The sequence below is a fragment of the Sapajus apella genome, unplaced genomic scaffold, assembly GCF_009761245.1.
Source record: "Sapajus apella isolate SASKATOON/1434 unplaced genomic scaffold, GSC_monkey_1.0 scaffold59, whole genome shotgun sequence".
NCBI lineage: Eukaryota > Metazoa > Chordata > Mammalia > Primates > Cebidae > Sapajus > Sapajus apella.
The window spans coordinates 1,731,834-1,753,538 of record NW_022436999.1 but is presented as its reverse complement, the minus strand read 5'-3'; the positions used below and the strand labels follow the sequence as shown (position 1 = coordinate 1,753,538).

General features: G+C 40.2%; 1 protein-coding gene across 13 annotated transcripts in view; it reads left to right on the top strand.

Annotated features, from left to right (window-relative positions):
- Positions 1-21,705, top strand: part of SIPA1L1 (signal induced proliferation associated 1 like 1) — a 398,250-nt gene that overhangs the window by 107,768 nt on the left and 268,777 nt on the right. For 9 of the 13 annotated variants that reach the window (XM_032245723.1, XM_032245718.1, XM_032245711.1 and 6 more), the window contains one exon: positions 2,674-2,741. The exons of 3 other annotated variants lie outside the window; for them this stretch is intronic. The gene's annotated coding sequence lies outside the window, so the exon portion shown is untranslated. Of the gene's footprint in view, positions 1-2,301; positions 2,742-21,705 lie in introns of those variants that run through there. One more of the 13 variants, XM_032245720.1, reaches the window with a different exon arrangement.

Below are 21,705 nucleotides of genomic sequence, written 5' to 3'. Positions count from 1 at the left end.
TGGGTATGAAGTGGTATTCATTGTTGTACAGATTGCATCTCCCTGATGACTAGAGAGGACTAGTGCTTTGACCTCAAGAACTTCCCCTCTAAGGAAATCTTATGTTATTTAAATCTTAGATTTTTAAACTGATCTTTACTAGTTTGACTTTATTTCAATATTCACAGAAACTATTATTTTCCTCTGGCATTCAGGATGTACTGTGCTCCAAGTTTTTCAAATCTCTAGACCTTTTTGTGTCATTTTTTATGATAATCACGAATAGATACAACTTGTCAGTGCATCGAGACTGCCGCTTGATGATCCAATTTAATATGGCTTTCTGTTTCATATTTAGTGAGTGTTTGAAATTGTGAAATATTTAAAGTTATGTGTCCATTTCACAATGTAACTGATTAAAATGGTTTGTCAAAGAATTCAACTTAAAAAGTCTACAAGGAAATGCTTTCTGGCTTTAATGCAGTAATTGTCTTCAGAACAATATGCCAAGAATGACTCACCCCCTTTATTCATAGTAACTTTGGTTTTGGCTTTTTTTGGGGTTTCTTTTGTTTTGTTTTTGGAGAAAGAATCTTGTTCTGTCACCCAGGCTGTGTGCAGTGGCATGATCTCAGCTAACTGCCCCTTTGACCCCCAGGCTCAAGCAATCCTCCCACTTCAGCTTCTTGAATAGCTGGGACTACAGGTGTGTGCCACCATGCCTGACTAATTTTTAAAATTTTTAGTAGAGACAGGTTCTCATTATGCTGCCCAGGCTGCAGAGTAACTTTGAAAAGAATCTCACTCTAGGATAGAAAATTACAAGTAAATTAAATGCAAGTAGAAAGTGCATTTGAGACTTAAGTCTGAGTCTAATAGCTATATGGAATATTTGTAGGAGAATCATAATCCTGGAGTGCAGTTCTTAATTTTTAATACTAAAGTTTCTTTGATCATGAAATGAAACTCAGAGATCCTTGAAGTGTTACATTAGAAATCTTAGATGAAGGAGGCCAGATGTGATGGCTCATGCCTGTAATCCCAGCATTTTGGGAGACAGAGGCGGGTGAATCACCCGAGGTCAGGAGTTCAAGACCAGTTTAGCTAACATGGTGCAACCCTATCTCTACTAAAAATACAAGAATGACTCATCCCCTTTATTCATAATAACTGTGGTGGTGCACACCTGTAATCCCATCTACTTGGGAGTCTGAGGCAGGAGAATCACTTGAACCCGGGAGACGGAGGTTGCAGTGAGCCGAGATTCGAGATTGAGCCATTGCATTCCACTCCATCCTGGGTGACAGAGCGAAACTGTTTCAAAGACTGTTTAAAAAAAAAAAAAGAGAAATCCTAGAAAGACACTTCATAGAACATCACTTGGCCATCTTAAAAAAAACATGGAGACAAGGCATTGTCATCCATATTTTCTTATTTTATTCTTAACAGTACTGTGATATAGGCATGTTATACCCATCTTATGTACAAGGCAATTGAGGCTGAAAAAGGCTAAAGGAGGTCACAAAATTAGAAAGGGTAGATGGAAATTTCCTAACTCTGATCTTATGATTATACTTACAGAAAACTCTAGTATTTAGAACCTTTGGTTTAAATTGAACAAGTCTCTGTCAACTCTTTAGGTATCCTGGGTGCCAGTAATATATGAAAGTGGATTGAGAGTTATTGAATCTCAGATAAAGGGCTATTAGGGAATTGTGTGGAGAGAGTTGTTCTTGATTCATACTTTATTATATTAATGTTAAGTAAACATTTTTAAGCAAGCATCTAATTAAAGATACATATATCAGTAAATGTAATACCATAGCAGCAAAGAGATAATTTTTTTAACCGAAGCTTTCTGTTTCCGGAGAAGGTGGTCTTGGAACTATCTTTGAAGAATGGTTAGACACCTAGAAAATGGACACTTAGAAATTGGTGTCTGCCTGGGGGCAAAGGCAGTACAGTTTATCTTATAACTGAACACATATGCTGATTAAACAAATGAGCACTGCGAATAAAAGGAGAAACAGGCTGGGCGCGGTGGCTCACGCCTGTAATCCCAGCACTTTGGGAGGCCGAGGTGGGTGGATCACAAGGTTAAGAGATCGAGACCATCCTGGTCAACATGGTGAAACCCTGTCTCTACGAAAAATACAAAAAATTAACTGGGCGTGGTGGCGCGTGCCTGTAATCCCAGCTACTCAGGAGGCTAAGGCAGAATTGCCTGAACCCAGGAGGCGGAGGTTGTGGTGAGCCGAGATCGTGCCATTGCACTCCAGCCTGGGTAACAAGAACGAAACTCCGTCTCAAAAAAAAAAGGAGAAACAACAAAATGGCGTGTGTTGTAAAAGCATAGCTTTCAAGATGAAGATCAGACAGAGCACATGTGAGATAGGCCCTGGAAGCTCTGGCTCTGTCTACCTGATGTCACCCCACTTACTCCCTTTGTCTGTCCTTTTACTGTGGAGGTTCAGGATCTTGTGCTGAGACAGGACATCCGATGTCACACCTTCTTTACACTTTCATGGATGCTGTATCCCTGCAGGGATTGCCCTTGTTGCCTTATTAATAGTTCACAGGGCTGGCAAAGAGTCAGAACCTGCTAGATCCTTCATGAGTGAATGTACAAATGAAGAATTGAATGAGGTAGAATGCAGTGCCTTTTTACTAAGTTTGTATTTTTATCATGTGCAGATACTTGTTCGGATCGTTGCGGCCTGTGTCAGAAAATGTAATGTTAACTGTAACAAGTTGGCTTACAGGTAAGAGGAAATGAGTGTGCAGTTTTGTTAGTTACCTGGAAATTGTTTAGTTTTATCTTTAGCTATGCTTGAATGTATGCCATTGTTTGAATAAGTGAATGTTGAAGTGGTTGATTCCAAATGAGTGTTTTTGTTCCTTTCTTTTATCCCTTTTCTTAAGTTATTTGGACTAGGAGAAAGGAAGAAGGGCTTATTCCCGCTGTCTATATCGCTTGTTTATAATTTAGAATTCTATCGTGTTCCATAATACTCTTGTGATCACAAGACAAAATTCCTAAACTAGAAATCGTTGTGATTTAATTGGTGTGATTTTATGATTAAATTTGATTATCTTAGGTTATGGCCTTTTGAGAAGTTAGCAATAATAATAATGCTTGCCATTATTATTAAATTTAATTCATATGTGAGACTTTGCTAAAGACTTTGGCATGTATTATTTAATCTTTAAAATCATCCTGTGAAATTCTCATGTTACTAATAAGGATAAATTGGTTTCTACAAGGTCACATAGTTTGTAAGGACCTGAGCTTTGGTTTGAACCCACATCTGTTTGCCTTCAGTTATTACGTTAAATTGTTTGTTCTTGTTTTTTCCAAGTGTTTATGATGTCTCTCCCTTCACATATTATGGCAGTAGGATGCATTCTTACTTAAATATTACTTACATAATACACTTTTGGTGGTTACTGTTGGTTGTTTTGACATCTTAACTAGTCTGTTCAAAACTCTTTCATTTACCATTGTGTTGATGGTACTCAGAAATTGTGTGTGATTTTGTTTGTTTTTGTTTACAGCTAAAGGGAAAAACATAAATTATTTTGTTGCACATGTGGTATTTTCTAATTGGTAATTTGGTCTAAACAGATTCTAACAATCTTCTGAGACAGAAACCTACTGAGATATTTCTTTTACTAATTTATGTAAAACAGCATCTCAAGTTATTGTATGGTTTAACTGCAAGAGCATAGTAATGGCTAGCACAAAAGCAGCCACGGTCACAAAACAAAGAGACGAGCATATCAGATGAGAGAGAACAGGCACACTTTAACTGATCCGTCATTCATCATATGCTTACATTTATGTTTGAAAAGCTTGCAATAAATGTAAGAAATTCTTATTGTTAAAAGTATTCAACATCTATATATTAAAAATTCAACCCTATCAATTTTTTTTTTTTTCCGAGACGGAGTTTCGCTCTTGTTACCCAGGCTGGAGTGCAATGGCGCGATCTTGGCTCACCACAACCTCCGCCTCCTGGGTTCAGGCAGTTCTCCTGTCTCAGCCTCCTGAGTAGCTGGGATTACAGGCACGTGCCACCATGCCCAGCTAATTTTTTGTATTTTTAGTAGAGACGGGGTTTCACCGTGTTGACCAGGATGGTCTCGATATCTTGACCTCGTGATCCACCCGCCTCGGCCTCCCAAAGTGCTGGGATTACAGGCGTGAGCCACCGCGCCCGGCCCAACCCTATCAATTTTATGTACTAAAATACTGCAGTGGATAACTGTTTATTATACATTGGTCTGCCAGCACTTGTGTGGTTGTGTGGTATGTTTTATGAATCCAACCGAATAGCATGTCTAGACAGAACCAACTGTATAGTTATATAATATCACAGCCCAGGAATTACGGCCAAAAAACATTAATCATTATTGGCAACTCTGTGCTATTTTATATTACTTTGTGTGCATCCTTATAGCGTTGGCCTATTATAGAAGAATTAGTTTATTTTTAGACAAAACAGAGAATGTAAAAAATGTGATATATTAATCCAGTTCTAAAAATCTTTTACATTTTTAAGTTTTCAATCTTTCGGTCTTTACTCACTCTTTTTTCCTGGCAGATGAATGCAGTTTTTAAAATAAAAACATCTTCCAAACAACCTTTAGTTTCTTGATCTGGAGAATTGAATAAATCTAAATAAAATTATTGTTTCCAGCATTAAGTTTGTGCAGAAGTTTTTTGAAAGCAACTTAATAGGACATCAATACTGCCATCTGAAATCCAAATTTATTTATTTTTAAAATCAAGGACAGGGTCTTGCCACGTTACTCAGGCTGGTCTCAAACTCCTGGCCTCAAGCAATCCTACTGCCTCAGCCTCCCAAAGTGCTGGGATTACAGTAAATATCTTTTAAATGGAGGCTTACCTACACAGTGTAGAATATATTTTTTAATAGTTGAAACTGTCCTAGCATCCATGTGACTTTTATTTCCTGCCTTCTCCTTCACATAGTCTTCTCCTCTCCTCCTCTAGCTACCAATCGTCCATTCTTCCATTCTTCATAAAAGAGAAATTGCCAGCATCTCCTTTTCTGTTGACCTATTCCCTCCATTCAGGCTATGGTAAACAAGCTGTAGTGAACACTTTTTTTTTTTTTTTTTTAATGGAATTTCGCTTTTGTCACCCAGGCTGGAGTACAATAGTGTAGTCTCAGCTCACTGCACCTCCGCCTCCCAGGTTCAAGTGATTCTCCTGCCTCAGTCTCTTAAGTAGTTGGGATAACAGGTGTGTGCCACCATGCCCAATTAATTTTTTGTATTTTTAGTAGAGACGGGGTTTCACCATGTTGGCTCAGGCTGGTCTCGTATTCCTGACCTCAGGTGATCTGCCTGCCTTGGCCTCCCAAAGTGCTGGAATTACAGGCATGAGCCACTGCCCCTGGCCTGCAGTGAACATTTCATTATTGAATTGTAGGAGTTCCTTATATATCCTAGATTCCAGTTCTTTTTTTAGATTTATATTTTGCAACTTTTTTCTCCCAGTTTGTGGCTTGCTTATTGAGTCTTTTTTTAAAACAATATCATTTGAAGATACAAAATATTAATATGATGAGATCTAATTGATTATCTTTTTTTTCTTTTCTGGTTAGTACTTTCTGTGTCTTAGGAAGTTGTTACTTACTCCTTAGTCCTGAAAACATTTTTCTGTGTTTTCTTTTGCGAGCTTTAAGAAGCTTGGTTTTGGCTTTAAGTGTCTGATCCAACTTGAATTAATTTTTTTTGCATACTTTATTATTGGCATTCAGCTCCTTAAGAGACATATTACTTCAATTTTATAAATGAGGATTTTAGTACTCTGAGATTTTGGTACTCTAGACATTATATGTAATAGTACATTTGATTTAGAAGTTTAGAACCTTTTGAGCAATGATTGGGGTGAAGATTATATGTTAAGTCATATTTCTGTATAACATTTTGGTCAAAACCTTTTTTGAGACTTACTTCCGTAAGAGTAACAAAAATGTTGTTATTAATAAATAAATGTTCTTTAGTAACAGGGTTCATCCCCATTATGAAACCAGTGGTATTAAGTGTAGAAGAAGACTGCAACTTTGGTGTGCATATATTTTATCAGGTAGAGATATTATGTAAGAAGAAGTGGAAGTAAAATGAATTGATTCAACTATTTAACCTGGCCTAATTCATTGTTTTTACTAGATATATTATGGGGCTCTACATATGCTATCAGCTTTTACTTCTGCCAGAGTCACCCCTTATCCCTAGCCTTTGAGATTTCTCCCTTCACATTGTAGTCATCAGCATTATCACTAATAGTGTCTAATGCTAAAGGGAATTTTCTGTTTGGCCAGGTGCCTCGTGGCTGTAATCCCAGCACTTTGGGAGGCCCAGGAGGGGGATTATTTGAGATCAGGAGTTCAAGACCAACCCGGCCAACATACTAAAATCTTGTCTGTACTAAAAATACAAAAATTAACTGGACATGGTGGTGCGTGCCTGTAATCTCAGCTGCTCGGGAGGCTGAGGCAGGAGAATCGCTTGAACCCAGGAGGCAGAAGTTGTAATGAGCTGAGATAGCATCAATGCCCTCCAGCCTGGGCAACAGAGTGAGATTCTGTCCTAAAAAATAAAAATAAAAAACAGAATTCTTAGCAATAGATGTTGTTTTGCTGGTACACATTTTAGGAAGGTGTTTGGTATATGCTAGCAATGCTGTAAGCATAATATGTCTCACAAGATTCCCATTTTAAAGGGGAAAGAGTATGAGAGGTTTTCATAGTCACACACTTGTGGGTGATATGTAGGGGAACATACTATAGATCGCCAGTAAATTTTCTGAATGTTGGCTTCTTTTAAGTCCTTCCAAGTATGTGAGTTGAAATAGGTAACACTACCATATACTGGTAATCTAGTCAATTTTGCGATACTTTGGGGGAAGTGAATGGGGCTTGTGTTAGGGTTCTCTAGAGGGACAGAACTAATAGGAGATATATATATATATATATACAGGAGATATATGTAATAGGAGATATATGTACACACACACACACACACACACAAAAAAAAAAAAAGGGAGTTTATTAAGTATTAACTTACAGGATCACAAGGTCCCACAATAGGATGTCTGTAAGCTTGAGGAGCAAGGAGAGCCAGTCCAAGTCTCAAAACTGAAGAACTTGGAATCTGATGTTCGAGGGCAGGAAGCATCCAACACAGGAGAGAGATATAGGCTGGGAAGCTAGGCCAGTCTGGCCTTTTCTGTTTTTCTGCCTACTTATATTCACTGACAGCTGATTAGATGGTGCCCACCAGATTAAGGGTGGGTCTGCGTTCCCCAGCCCACTGACCCAAATGTTAATCTTTTTGGCAACACCCTCATAGGCACAACCCAGGATCAATACTTCATATCCTTTAATCCAATCAAGTTGACACTCAGTATTAGCCATCACAAGTCCACCCCTTGTCAACTTGAACCTGTACACATCTCCTGAGGTCATACATAATCTTCAAGTAAAGACAATAATAAATTGATAATTATGCCTAACATAATACAGCTGTCTTTCGTACAACTGGAAATGTACCAATCCCGAACCCAAATACTGTTACATAAAGTTAACAATACTTAAATGCTGATGTGAAGTCAATAAATCTTATGCCACATGATAAAGGAAAAGGAAATAAAATGAAGATATTTTCTTAGTACAAGTGTATACATGCATTGACATGTTTTTAACAAAAGAAGGAGGAAAATTTCCTGACTATTACAATCCTCATTTATGTAGCTGTTCACGTGGTCATAGCTGGTATTGATGACTTTCTTCTTCTACTACCCATTCTGTATTCCCTTTGCTTTCAGCAGGCACACCAGCAGGTCGTGGTTTTCTTTCCTGGTGGTGTGACCCAAACTTTCATTCCTGAGGGGTCTGGACCATTTGTAGCCCTGCCTGTATTGGGCGTTGTAGTTTTCTACCGATCTTAATCACAGGGCATAGTAATACTGAGAGATGCTGTCTAACGGATCTCCTGTATTCCCTGCATACTCTTCCTTACCTCCGTTGTGGAGTAGTAGACTGATTTCATCTTGATAGTCCAGGTCAATTACCCCAGCCAACACTGTAACTCCCTTCTTAGTGTTGACTTAAAAGTAGGAGGAGCCCAAAGTGTCCAGGTGGCAATCTTAACTTCCATTTTAATGGAATCGTTGTTGTGTCTCCTGGTGTCAGTGTTCATCCCTCTGGAATTAAGATGCCTAGGCCAGCAGAACGTAATGTTGTGGGAACAGGAAGCAAAATTGTTGCTAGTGAATCACTAGGGGTGATGGTGAGTGGCACCACTTCCACTTCCACCCCTTGATTCCTGGACTTGTGAATCCTGACTGTGGGAGAAACAGTACTATATATTGGATGCTGATTCAGAGCATACACGGCCTTCTGGAGAACTTTGCCCCAGCCCTGCAAATATTGTCACCTAGTTGGCATTGTAATTGTGACTTCAAAAGGCCATTCCACTGTTCTATCAATCCAGCTGCTTCAGGATGATTGGGAACATGGTAAGAATAGTGAATGCCATGAGCACGAGCACACTGCCACACTTATTTAGTCGTAAAGTGAGTGTCTTGGTCAGAGTCAGTGCTGTGTGGAATACCATGTTGGTGGATAAGGCATTCTGTGAGTCCATGGATTGCAGTCTTGGCAGAAGCATTGCATGCAGGATAGGCAAATCCATATCCTGAGTGTGTCTGTTCCAGTGAGGACGAACCTCCACCCTTTCCGTGATGGGAGAGGTCCAGTATAATCAACCTGCCACCAGGTAGCTGGCTGATCACCCCGAGGAATGGTGCCATATCAAGGACTCAGTATTGGTCTCTGCTGCTGGCAAATTGGGCCCTCAGCAGTGGCTATAGCCAGAGCAGCCTTGGTGAGTGGAAGCCCACATGTAACCTCCTTTCCTGCCACCATGGTCATTTTTTTCATGGGCTCTGGGCAATGATAGGAGTGGCTGGGGAAAGAGGCTGAGTGATGTCCACGGAACGGGTCATCCTATCCACTTGATTATTAAAATCCTCCTCGCTGAGGTTACCCATTGGTGGGCACTCACATGGGATAAAAATATCTTCACAGTGTTTGACCACTCAGCGAGGTCCATCCACATACCTCTTTCCCAAATTTCTTTGTCACCAATTTTCCAATCTGCTTCTTCCAAGTCACTGACCATCCAGCTAAATCACTGGCTACAGCCCATGAATCAGTATATAATTGCACATTTGGCCATTTTTCCTTCCATGCTAAGTGCACAGGCAGGTACACTGCTTGAAGTCCTGCCCACTGGGAAGATTTGCTTTCACCACCATCCTTCAGAGATATCCTAGAAAGGGGTTGTGGTGCTGCAGTTGTCCACTTTAGATGGTGCCTGCGTATCGTGCAGAACCATCTGAACCTGGTCCTACCTAGTCTTCTCTTCTCTGTCAGTCGATCATAGGGAACTCCCCATAAGGCCATTGGTGCTGGGGGAGAGAAGGCAGGCTGGCAGGACTGGAGACATGGGCATTTGAGCCACTTCCTCATGTAACTTACTTGTGCCTTCAGGACTTGCTTGAGCCCAATCAAGTATATACCACTTCCATTTGAGGATGGACTGCTGCAGTGCATGAGCCACTTTATAGCTAGATGGGTCAGAAAGCACCCAGTTCATGATAGGCAGTTCAGGTTGCATGGTGACTTGACCCATAGTCAAATGTTCGGTGTTCACCAAAGCCCAGTAACTGGCCAAGAGTTCTCTCAAAAGGGAAGTAGTTATCTGTAGAAAATGGCAGGGCCTTGCTCAAAATCCTAGAGGCCTCTGCTGTGATTCGCCTGTGGAGGCCCACTAAAGGCTCCAGATAGCATCCCTATCTGTCACTGACAACTCAGGCATCATTGGATCTGCTGGGTCATATGGTCCAAGTGGTAGATCATCTTGCACAGCAGCCTGGACCTGTTGCAGAGCCTTCTCCTGTTCTGGACCCCACTCAAAACTGGCAGCCTTTTGGGTTACTTGATAAATGGGCCAGAGTAACACACACAAATGAAGAATGTGTTGCTTCCCAAATCCAAATAGATGCATTAGGCTTTGTGCCTCCTTGGTGTAGCAGGGGCCAAATGCAGCAACTTATCCTTCCCCTTAGAAGGAGTATCTTGACAGACCTCACACAACTAGAACCCTAGAAATTTTACTGAAGTAGAAGGTCACTGAATTTTAGTTGGATTTCTTTCCCATCCTCTGGTATGCAAATATCTCACCAATAACTCCAGTGTGTTTGCTACTTCTTGCTCACTGAATCCAGTCAGCATAATGTCATCAATGTAATGGATCAGTGTGATATCTTGTGGAAGTGAAAAGCAATCAGATCTCTCCTAATAAATTATGACACAAAGCTGGAGAGTCGATACACCTCTGAGGTAGGACAGTAAATGTATATTGCAGGCCTTGCCAGCTGAAGGCAAATTGCCTCTGGTGGGCCTTATGGACAGGAATGGAGGAAAAGGCATTTGCCAAGTCAGTGGCTGCATATGAGGTACCAGAAGATGTGTTAATTTGCTCAAGCAATAAAACCACATCTGGTACAGCAGCTGCAATTGGAGTCATCACTTGGATAAACTTATGACAATCCACTGTCTTTCTCTAAGATCCATCTGTCTTCTGCACAGGCCAAATGGGAGAGTTGAATGGGGACGTGGTCTTTCAGGTCCTTTATGGTGGCACTAATCTCCGCAGTCTCTCTAGGCTATTTTGATTTACTATTTTTCTAGGTAGAGGCAGCTCTAATGGCTTTCATTTGGCCTTTCTCCCCATGATAGCCCTCACCCTACTAGTCAGAGGGCCAATGTGGAGGTTCTGCCAGCTGCTAAGTATGGCTGTGCCAATTATGAATTCTGGCATTGGGGAAATGACCACAGGATGAGTCTGGGGACCCACTGGATCCACTGTAAGTTGCATCTGAGCTAAAAGTCCATTAATTACCTGACCTCCATAAGCCCTTACTTTAACTGGAGGACCACAGTGACATTTTGTGTCCCTTGGAATCAACGTCAGTTCAGATCCAGTGTCTGGTAGTCCCTGAAATGCCTGATCATTTCCCTTTCCCTGGTGCACAGTTACCCTGAAAAAGCACCAGAGGTCTCCTTGGGGAAGGATGGGAGAAAGATTCACTTCATTAATTGTTGACAATATAGTGGGGTTCTTCTTTCAGGGGACCCAGCCTCCCCTCATTCAAGGGATTCTGGGTCTGTAAAGTGGCTCAAGTCTGGAAACTGATTAATGGCCATGATTCTCTGTTTTTAGAATTCAAATTAGTCTTTTGTCCATTTGACCTAGAAGTTTTCTACTTATATAAATTAAGTAGGAATGCAGTAGGCTTCCTATCAATTTCACTTCTAGGAACACTGTGATTAATTAGCAAATGCCAGAGCTCTACACAAGTCAGATTATTCTGATTGCCTCTTTGCCTCTGCTGCTTATTATGGTAGCTATGCCCACCTTGCCTTTGATGGTTGAGTGCTACCACTTGGCCCCTGCCACCTCAGGATCCAATTATTCCCGTTGTAGTTAAATTTTGTAGTTGAGTGACTGTGCTTTCCACAGTATCTGTGAGATCTGACATACAGATAAGAGCCATTATAGGGCTCTTCAAAAATGCAGGAATTCCCTGAGAAATCTGTTTCACAAGGCATTGCAAGGCATTGCTCAAGGGTATAACTTCTGAACCCTCTCCCAGCTGGGATGAGTAGGTCTAAAGTGACTAATCCAATCCACCATCCCAACCTTCCTAGCCTTTGGATCCCTTCCTCTACATTAAACCAAGGGGGATCAGGCCTTTCCAGCTCGTGCACAGTGGACCATCTTTTAATCCATATTTAAGATAAGCAGAGAAACTATTAGAACCCCTTTTAACTCCCAGAACTGCAACATTAAAAGCAGAGTCCCAGCCGGACATGGTGGCTCACACTGGTAATCCCAGCACTTTGGGTGGCGGGGGCGGGCAGATCACGAGTTCAGGAGTTCAAGAACAGCCTGACCAACATGGTAAAACCTTGTCTTTACTAAAAGTATAAAAATTGGTCAGACATGGTGGTGGGCTTCTGTAATCCCAACTACCGAGGAGGCAGAGGCAGGAGAATCGCTTGAACTTGGGAGGCAGAAGTTGCATTGAGCCGAGATTACACCATTGCACTCCAGCCTGGGTGACAGAGCAAGACTTTGTCTCAAAAAAAAGAAAAAAGCAGAGTCATTACTTAGTAGGCCCAAATCAATCAATTCAGCCTGATCCAACTCTATGTTTTTTTTCCACTTATCCCTTACCCTCAATATGCATTCCCATGCCTGTTCTCCAGATTTCTGTTTATATAAATTAGACAACTCAAACAGTTCTTTTTGAGTGTAGTGGACTTCCTCATGGGTCACACTCAGAACCTCACCTCTAGGGGCCCACTGGGACTTTAGTTATAGGTCTAGAAGAAAACAGGGGTGTCAGAGTGGCTCTTGAGGAGAGTCAATATTATTTTGCCTGGCAATTGCATCAGGGGAGGCCATCACTGTGGCCTCAGGAAGTGCAGAGTTTATCTTCTCAGACAAAGGTGGAAAGGCTGAAGGCAGCATGGGCCTGGGAGGGGATGTTGCCACTACTAGGGATGGGGAAGCCGTTGCTTCTGGCAAAAGAGGTTCATCAGAGTTTACAAACTCAGTGTCCCCAGCTTCATCAAGGTCCTCCCACCATCCCCATTGCAAGTTTCAGGGTCTCCTTCTTTTCCAGTCAATGCCCTTACTTTAACAGTAGACACCTGGTGAGGCTGTGCATGAACCTTTTGTTGCAGGTCAGCTACTTGCATAAGAAGAGCTTGTGTCTGCTTTTCCACAATTTCAGTTCTTCTACATGAGATAAGACTCTCACTCTGGGCAACCTCAGCAGATTTGAGGTTCAGTATCTGCTTCTGAAGCAGAGAGACAGAATCCCTGAGTTCATGATTTTCCTTCATCACTTTGTCCACTGAACTTAGGAGCAACCAACGAGCTTCATTATGTTTCTTGGTTCTCCAACATGTGGTCAAAGGTATTATGTAGAGAGTCACTAAACTCCTTTCCTCTTATGAGTGGTGAATCAGGAGTGCATTTATTTTGCCTAACTCTCTAAACAGTTCATGCCAAGGACTCTCAGTGTTCTCCATAATATTAGAAGTAATGTCCTTAGCATTAAGCAGGCAACTCCAGAAACCCCAGAACCAGTGAAAAAACTCTATCCTTAATATTCTCTTCCTCTAGAACCACTCTTGGTACCACAATCTGTTATTAGTTAGGGTTCTCTAAAGGGATAGAACTAATAGGAGATACAGGTGCGGGTCTGGACTTTACTACAGCATGTCATTGGTCCCCTTTTCATCCATATTCTCATGTGAAAAATGAGGAAAGTGATGTTGCTGTAAACCTCAGGGTGTTGTTTATGAGGATTAAAGTGACATCTGTGGAAAAACTATTTTGTCGCTTTTCAAGTGCTTATTAGTTGTTTCCAATAAAAACAAATTAGGCATATAAATTATATATGTAGCTCAAGGGGAGTTTATTAAGTATTAACTTACACGATCACAAGTCCCACAGTAGGCTGACTGCAAGCTTGAGGAGCAAGGAGAGCCAGTCCAAGTCTCAAAACTGAAGAACTTGGAGTCTGATGTTCGAGGGCAGGAAGCATCCAGCATGGGAGAGAGATATAGGCTGGGAGGCTAGGCCAGTCTGGTCTTTTCTTGTTTTTCTGCCTGCTTATATTTGCTGACAGCTGATTAGATTGTGCCCACCAGATTAAAGGTGGGTCTGCATTCTTGAGCCCACTGACTCAAATGTTAATCTTTTTTTGGCAACACCCTCATAGACACACCCAAGATCAATACTTCACGTCTTTTAATCCAGCCAAGTTGACACTCAGTATTAATCATCACAGGGCTTCATATATTAAATGAGATCCTGTCCAAGACAATGTACTGTAGGGATATTTTGAGCAGGGCAGAAAGAAGCTAATGCTACCACCAAAGAGAGCTTTACTTTGTGATTGGACTGCCATCCATTAGAATTTATGATTAAACCCATTCTTCCCTGCTATTTACTAGGGGGAAGGCTGTTGTTTATTTTTGGCAGAGCAAATGAACACAGTGAGGACTACTGGGAGACTCATTTGAAGATACACAGATTGCACCTGAGCTGGTGTTGCCCACACTGCAAATTGTGGTTGTGTCTGTGTAAACAGCTAAGAAAACTGGCCAGGTTCATAGTACCCTTTCAAAGTGGAGTTCTCTAAGGAAACATTAGCTTCAGTTGATAACTCTCAAAGAAACTAGGACAGTTCCCAGGCTGCTCTTTATTTGTGTAGATAAACAGCAGGCATTAATGCTGAAAAAAAGAACCAGTAATAAGATTCACTGTGTTCTAATTGTGTCCTCTTAGCAGCATTATATTTTTTAACCCCCAAATGATGCCTAAAGTGGAGATTTGTATGCACTATGAACTAAATACATTTTCTTAAGTAGTATTTGTTGTGCTTAGGGTTTGCCACTATTTGTGACTAAAATGGATATTCATGGTCTCAAGCACATTGACCAGTTGTCTTTAAATGAACTATTTTTTATTGTGCACAGGAACCAATATAATGACATTAGTTATTTGTTCTTTCAGTTTATTTGATAACAATTTTCTCTTTCATAGTAGTTGTCTCCATTTTAAGTTAAGGCATGCTGTGTGCGTGCTTTTGATCTATAAATCAGTCATTAATATATGTAGTATTTAATGATTTTAGGGATATAACACAAACTATTTTTATCTCATAACTCATAGACACAGCTTTCAACATTTCTAGAGAGAAATTTTCCTGCCTGCTTGGAACAACACTTTTGTCATGTGAAACCAGCAATTCTGTTTATTGCCATTTCAGTGTCCAGATTTATGTCAGCATTAATTATTGTCGCTGGGATTCTATGAGCCAACATTGTATGTGTATGGATATTTACAAATGCATTGTTGGATTTTTTGTTATCCAAGTGAGTGTTGACTATTTTTATAGGTAAAGAATTCTCTTGTTTTTATAGATATGAGGTTATTTAAGTAATATTTCCCTATTTATATATTTATTTAAGTAATATTTCCCTATTTATATATTAATATGTTTAAAAAGAAATTTCTCCAAGAAGCAGCATTTATCATTCATTATTTGTTTGATCAGATGACACATTCTTATTGTGTAATTATAAAATAGCTAATTTTGTTGTATTTAATGCCAAGAGCAGATGCACTTTCTAATAAAAACAACATGCAAAGGCTAAATCTAAATGCATTATGTAGAAGCCTGTTAAAATCTTGAAGTATTTTTTTGGAATTAAAAAAAGTAACTGTAGTTTGCATTGTGCTCAGTTTTGAGAAAGTATTTGATTGGTGCCACAGCTTAAAAACAGAAGAAGCAAAAATTATCCCTTAGATTTTTAAGTATAATGTGTCATTTTGAGAGACAATATCATGCATAAAGGTTTAGTGCTTACCTCTGGCATCAGACTGTCTGGATTCATTCAAGTCTTTATCGGGCATGGTGGCTTATGTCTGTTATCCTAGCACTCTGGGAGGATGAAGTGGGAGGATTACTTGAGACCAGGAGTTCAAGACCAACATGGCAAACATAACTAGACTCCCATCTCTTAAAAAAATGTAAGAGGCTTTGGCTTCTATTATTTAGTAGCAGTGTGGCCTTGGGAAAGTATACATAAAATGCTTAAAACGATGCCTGGGACGCAGTAACGACAAATGAGTGAGACTATAAAGGGGAAAAACAGGTAGAGAGAGAGAGAGAGAGAGAGAGAGAGAGAGAGAGAGTGTGTGTGTGTGTGTGTGTGTGTGTGTGTGTGTGTGTGTGTTACAGGGGCTTCTCCTATAATCAGTTACAGTTTTTTAAAAATTAGGTCTTTTATTTCCTGATCCATCAATGACATTTGTAGAGTAACTTTCCTGAGTATTGTTCTAGACCCTCTAAGGCAGACAAATGCTATAAAAGGGATTATCTCTACTTTGAAAGCTAGAGCCATATTTAAGCAAGCATCCAAATGAAGATATATACTGTTATTTCTTTCTTGGCGTTGCTATAAAGAAATACCTGAGACTGGTTAATTTATAAAGAAAAGAGGTTTAATTGGCTGACAGTTCTGCATGCTGTACAAACATGGTGTGGGCATCTGCTCAGCTTCTGAGGTGACCTCAGGAAGCTTACAATCATGTTCTAGACCCTCTAAGACAGACAAACGAAATAAAAGAGATTATCTCTACTTTGAAAGCTAGAGCCATATTTAAGTAAGTATCCAAATGAAGATATATACTGTTAGTTCATTTTTGTGTTGCTATAAAGAAATACCTGAGACTGGTTAATTTATAAAGAAAAGAGGTTTAATTGGCTTACAGTTCTGCATGCTGTATAAGCATGGTGCGGGCCTCTGCTCAGCTTTTGAGGAGACCTCAGGAAGCTTACAGTCAGGAAGCTTACAAGGCAAAGGGGTGGTGATGGTGTCTCACATGGTGAGAATGAGAGCAAGAGAGATTGGCAGGGGTGGATGCCACACATTTGGGGAAAAAAAAAACAGATGTTATGAGAGCTCACTCACTCCAAAGGGATGGTTTTAAGCCATTTATGAGGGATCTGCCTCCATGATCCAAACACCTCCACCAGGCCCAACCTCTAACACTGGAGCGTACATTTCAACATGAGTTTGGGGCAAGGGCACATATGCAAACCATGTCACATACAAATCAAAGTATTACAGCAATGTATAAGTAAAAAGATATTAATCTTTTGCAGTAAAAATAGAATGAACAAGTATAAATGGTGAATTTTAATTTTGGAGGACAGGAGCTATAAAAACCCATCATGAAAAGTCTCAGCTTTGTATCTGGGAAAAACATAATGAAAATGAGCCTGTTACGTTCATTTTCTCTTGCAGGCATAGTCATTCATTTTGGATGAGTTCTAAGCCCTGGTTAACAATCTCCCTTGTTTTCATCTGTAGCTCTTATTACACCACACTAGAAACCAAGTACTCCAGCCTAGTTCCCTTACTTTCAAAGTCTTTTTCCATTTTCAAGCCATTTATGTTGTGTGCTGATTTTTGAATCCTCTGGAATGGTCTCTCCTTAACCTCAACCTCTCTGAGACCTTACCCATCTGAAGAGTCCACTGGAGTCTCACCTCCAGGATACCTTCCCCAGCCACCTAAACCAAACCCCAGCATCACTTTAGTGCTTAGTTATTATTCGGGGATGGGGTGAGGGGTTTCTAAATCCACATGAAAACTCTACATACTTGAAGTGCAGTACAGATGTGAGAGGGCAACACTGTTTTTCTTGCATTATTGTTTTTGTTTTACCTCCTATGTGTTTTTCCTGTCATCCCCTTTTCCCAAATTATGACCCTCCTAGGGATGACAAGACAAACACATAGAGGTAAAACAAAAACACATAGCAGGACAAACAAAAGCTTTGTGTTTCTTAACCCATCCCCCAGTGCAAAAAATAAAAAAAAAAAAAAAAAAAAATCGAGGCAGTATAGAGCTGGAATGAACGATTGAGTGGACTGAATGATGCTCTCTCGGCTAATCGTAGGAAAGAAATCTAATGCACACACTGATAGTGTGGGCAAGGGTTTTGTTCTGGAGGACTTTGGTGCAGTTCTCGACTTTACTACAGTGTGCCATTGGTCCCCTCTTCATCCATAGTCTCACGTGAAAAATGAGGAAGGTGGTGTTGCTGTAAACCTCATAGGGCATTGTTTATGAGGAGTAAAGTGACATCTGTGGAAAAACTATTTTATTGCTTTTTAAGGGCTTATTAGTTGCTTCCAATAAAAACAAATTAGGCAGAACTTTGATGAAGCATTGGATAATTCATAAGTCCTGCTCAGTCATAGCCAGGAGGATGGTGTGGTCATGTGAGTAGGGTGAGAACTGAAGGGAGACCTGACTTCTGTAGTTGGGTCAGTCCTGAGCCTGGGGCAGCAGCATGAGTTGGGGTTGGGACTGGTGGTGCTTGGCAGACCCCTTACTTATGTCAAGGAAGCTTAATGAAGAAATTCTAGGAGCTTTGTAAATACCTGGGTGTTCAGATTGAGACAGAGAAATGATTAAATCTGTAAGGTAACATTTCTTCACACCAACTGGGGAGCCCTTGGATGGGGCCTTAGGTTATAAAGAACCTTTGAATATAAATGTGAAACTGGATGACCGTTACCAAATCACAGACACCCAGCTACTTTCTCTCTGTATAGTAGATCCTAATAGGGATATGTTTGTAAAAGAAGGAAGCAAAGTTAGCAGTAATAGCTTGCTGTAATGACTTTGGGATTTTGAATCTGGACAATCTGAGTTTTAATTCCTGTCCGCTTTGAATTGCTATCTGGCACTTCAGTAGCACCCACACTTTTCAAGTGACTGTATAACTGGAGACATTGCAAGAAGGTACCTGCAGAATGATTTCTTACATACCCCCAATGAAAAAATACACAAAGCTGATGTTTATTCAGTCCAGTTTTCCAGCTACTTGCAAGAGTTGTCTGGTATATAACAAAAGGAGTGGGGACTCAGTGGGTGTTCACCTGGTGGAGTTGCTTGTAGGTCACTGGATGTTTGCATTAGGAGCTCTGGGTTCTTATGATCCTGGGGTAAATTATGTAAACTTTCTAAACCTTAGGGTCCATATGTGTATAAAATGAGAGTGTTGGGGCAGTAGTATGTTCCCAAGCTGTGAGTATTATGTAGTTAAATAGGGTTTGGAAGATTTTCTCCTACTCTTCTAATTATATATGGAAAAATTTCCAGAGGATTCAGGTTTTTTAGGAGTGTTTTCCACTTAATAGTGTGAATTGGGCCGGGTGGGGTGGCTCACACCTATAATCCTAGCACTTTGGGAGGCCAAGGTGGGCAGATCTCGAGGTCAAGAGTTAAAGACCAGCCTTGCAAACATGGTGAAACCCCTTCTCTACTAAGAATACAAAAATTAGCCGGGTGTGGTGGCGCATGCCTGTAATGCCAGCTACTCGGGAGGCTGAGGCAGGAAAATTGCTTGAACCCATGAGGTGGAGGTTGCAGTGAGCCAAGATTGTCACACTGTATTCCGGCCTGTGTGACAGAGCAAGACTCCATCTCAGGAGAGGGCAGAGGGGAAATAGTGTGAATTAAGGATTTACTGTGTGCCAGGGACTGCTTTGGGGGCTGGAGACACATCCTTGAACAAGACAGGGTCCTTTCCCTCTAGATGCTTACATTTTAAGGACAGAAGACAGGAAAACACTGAAACACAGAGAGGTGACAGGAATTTCTATTAGATTGGCTATGGAGTTACAAATGGGAAAGTCAAAGACAACTTAGTCTTTTGGCCTGAGTGGCTGTGTGGATGGTGGTAGAGGTTATTGGTCTGGCAGATAGAACAGGTTGGCAGCTAGATAATCCATGTTCTGTTAAGTTTTACATGCTTGGGAGAGATGTTATCTGGAGTTTAAAATTTGAAATTCTTCAGTCTCTGGATGGTATTTAAAGCTTTGGGACTGGGGGTGAGGTCAGCTAATGATTGAACTGAGATAGAAAAAATAGGAGTGCTGGAGACCAGGCCTACCTGACTCCAAGCCCTGAGGCCCAACATTTGGAAGTTGGGTAGAAGAGGAAAGTAGAAGCAGTTCAGGGCCTCCTGTGTTTATGTCACATCTGCAAACACATAAGAGTTAATAAATATCTTTTAAAATAATGCTCAGTGAGACAGGCGAGCATTCTTCAGGGACCACCTTCTCCTGTGAAGTGCATGGATGCCCATCATCCTAACTGCTTAGGGCCAGGCAACCACCATCTAGACTTTCATGTCCTTCTGCATCAGCTGGTTGACTTGAATATTGATCAAGAGTCAGTTTTGTTTGTAGCAAACCCTATTTTGGTCAGTAGGACTTGTTATTTTAATTGTATAATTAAAATGTTATATAATCTGATTAAATGAGTATTATTTTTCTATTAAAATATGTTAAATACTTTGGTAAGCTTCCAAAGGCAAGCCTCAAAAAGAAAAAAACAAAAAAACTCACAAACTGAAAACTGCTAATATAATGTTACATGTGGTCATGATGACTATGAAAGATTGAGGGGAATAATGAAACTACTATAAGGGTTCTCAGATTGCTTCTTGAGAGCCTTGAGTTTGTGCTCTACTCTATTAAAAAGGGAAATTGAAAGTTGTAATGATGCTTTCTTGGATGGTTTGTATAAGAATGACTAGACTAACAGTCAATTGATAGACTGTTTATTCTTAGAAAAGGCCTTGTCCTTACATTAGAACATTGGTAAATGAATATATAGCATGTTCAGTTCAAATAATGTCTAAGATATATAGTGTTTCTCAGTTTCCAAACCAAGTATCATCCTAGTATCTTGGTTAAGTGAGTTTTTGCTATATGAGCTTTGTAAAGAATACTCTTATAGGATATGCCAAGAGCCCTGAAAATGGTTGTCTTGCTAGAATTCTATGAAAACTTTTTTTTTTTTTTTCCAAAGAAGCAGGGTCTTACTCAGTCACCCAGGCTGGAGCTTCATAGCTCACTGAAGCCTCACACTCCTGGGCCCAAACGGTCGTCCTATCTCAGCTTTCTGAGTAGCTGAGACTGTAGCTATCCACAGCACCTGGCTTAATTTTCCACTTTAAATTGGTGCTATTTTTCTAATTACATGATAGTTGTATTATTGTAATGGGTGACATGAAACTTTAAAGCGAGGCGTTTTGAATTTGGTTGCTGTTGAGGTTGGTGCTTCATAGAATGACAAAAGAGAACATGAATGAAAACAGTACGCATTGCTTTCAGTCTTTATATGTAAGCACAATAAGATATAACAAAATTACCTTTATTTAATCAGATATACATATATTATTATTTATAAGTCTAGAGATAAAATTACTTTTGATTTTCATAATCATTCATCATTTATAATTGTTATTACTCTTTATAATAACCAAGATAATGGAACAAAGTAGAATTTTCCTGAGTTTAGAAATAGTCCCAGAAGGGTTTGTTCCCTCACCCCTTGTCACGCAGCTGATAATGGGAGAATTTGAGCCCAGATTTTCTGATCCTAAATTTATTGGTCTTTTCATTTCTGGCACTGCTCTTTGGTTTTTTTCTCCCATAAAGCTAGGTACAAAAAGGAGGAGTAGTGGGGATCTGCCTTAAAAATCCTATATGTGAAACTACTCATGGATAAAAGATAAAAGGTTAAACTGTATGAGATGCAAGTCTGTTGAAACAGGAAGATCATTCTGGGCTTTCTGTCTTATATAATGGTATTTTTAGAATGCTGAGGAAGGATTTGGGTGATATGGTCAAAGTGATGGGAGAAAAATAACTTGCAAACAGAAATGTTCTCAGAAGGAGTCTATAACTGTGTTACCTAAAATGCGTGCATTTGCTGAAGGACAGGAAGAAAATATTAGAGCTGTCATTAAGCTGTTCTAAGAAATAAGCTAAAATTTACTAATAATTTAATATTTGATTGAAACTGGGAACCTTGCTCAGGTCATCTGTCAGATGACAAATGTCCTTTATGGAATGTAGCTATCCTGGAATTATGTGGAACTTCCATAGTGCAAAGGGTCCTGCATTCCCTGGTTTGCTTTCATCCTGTTGTGACATGCTGCATTTACTCGTCA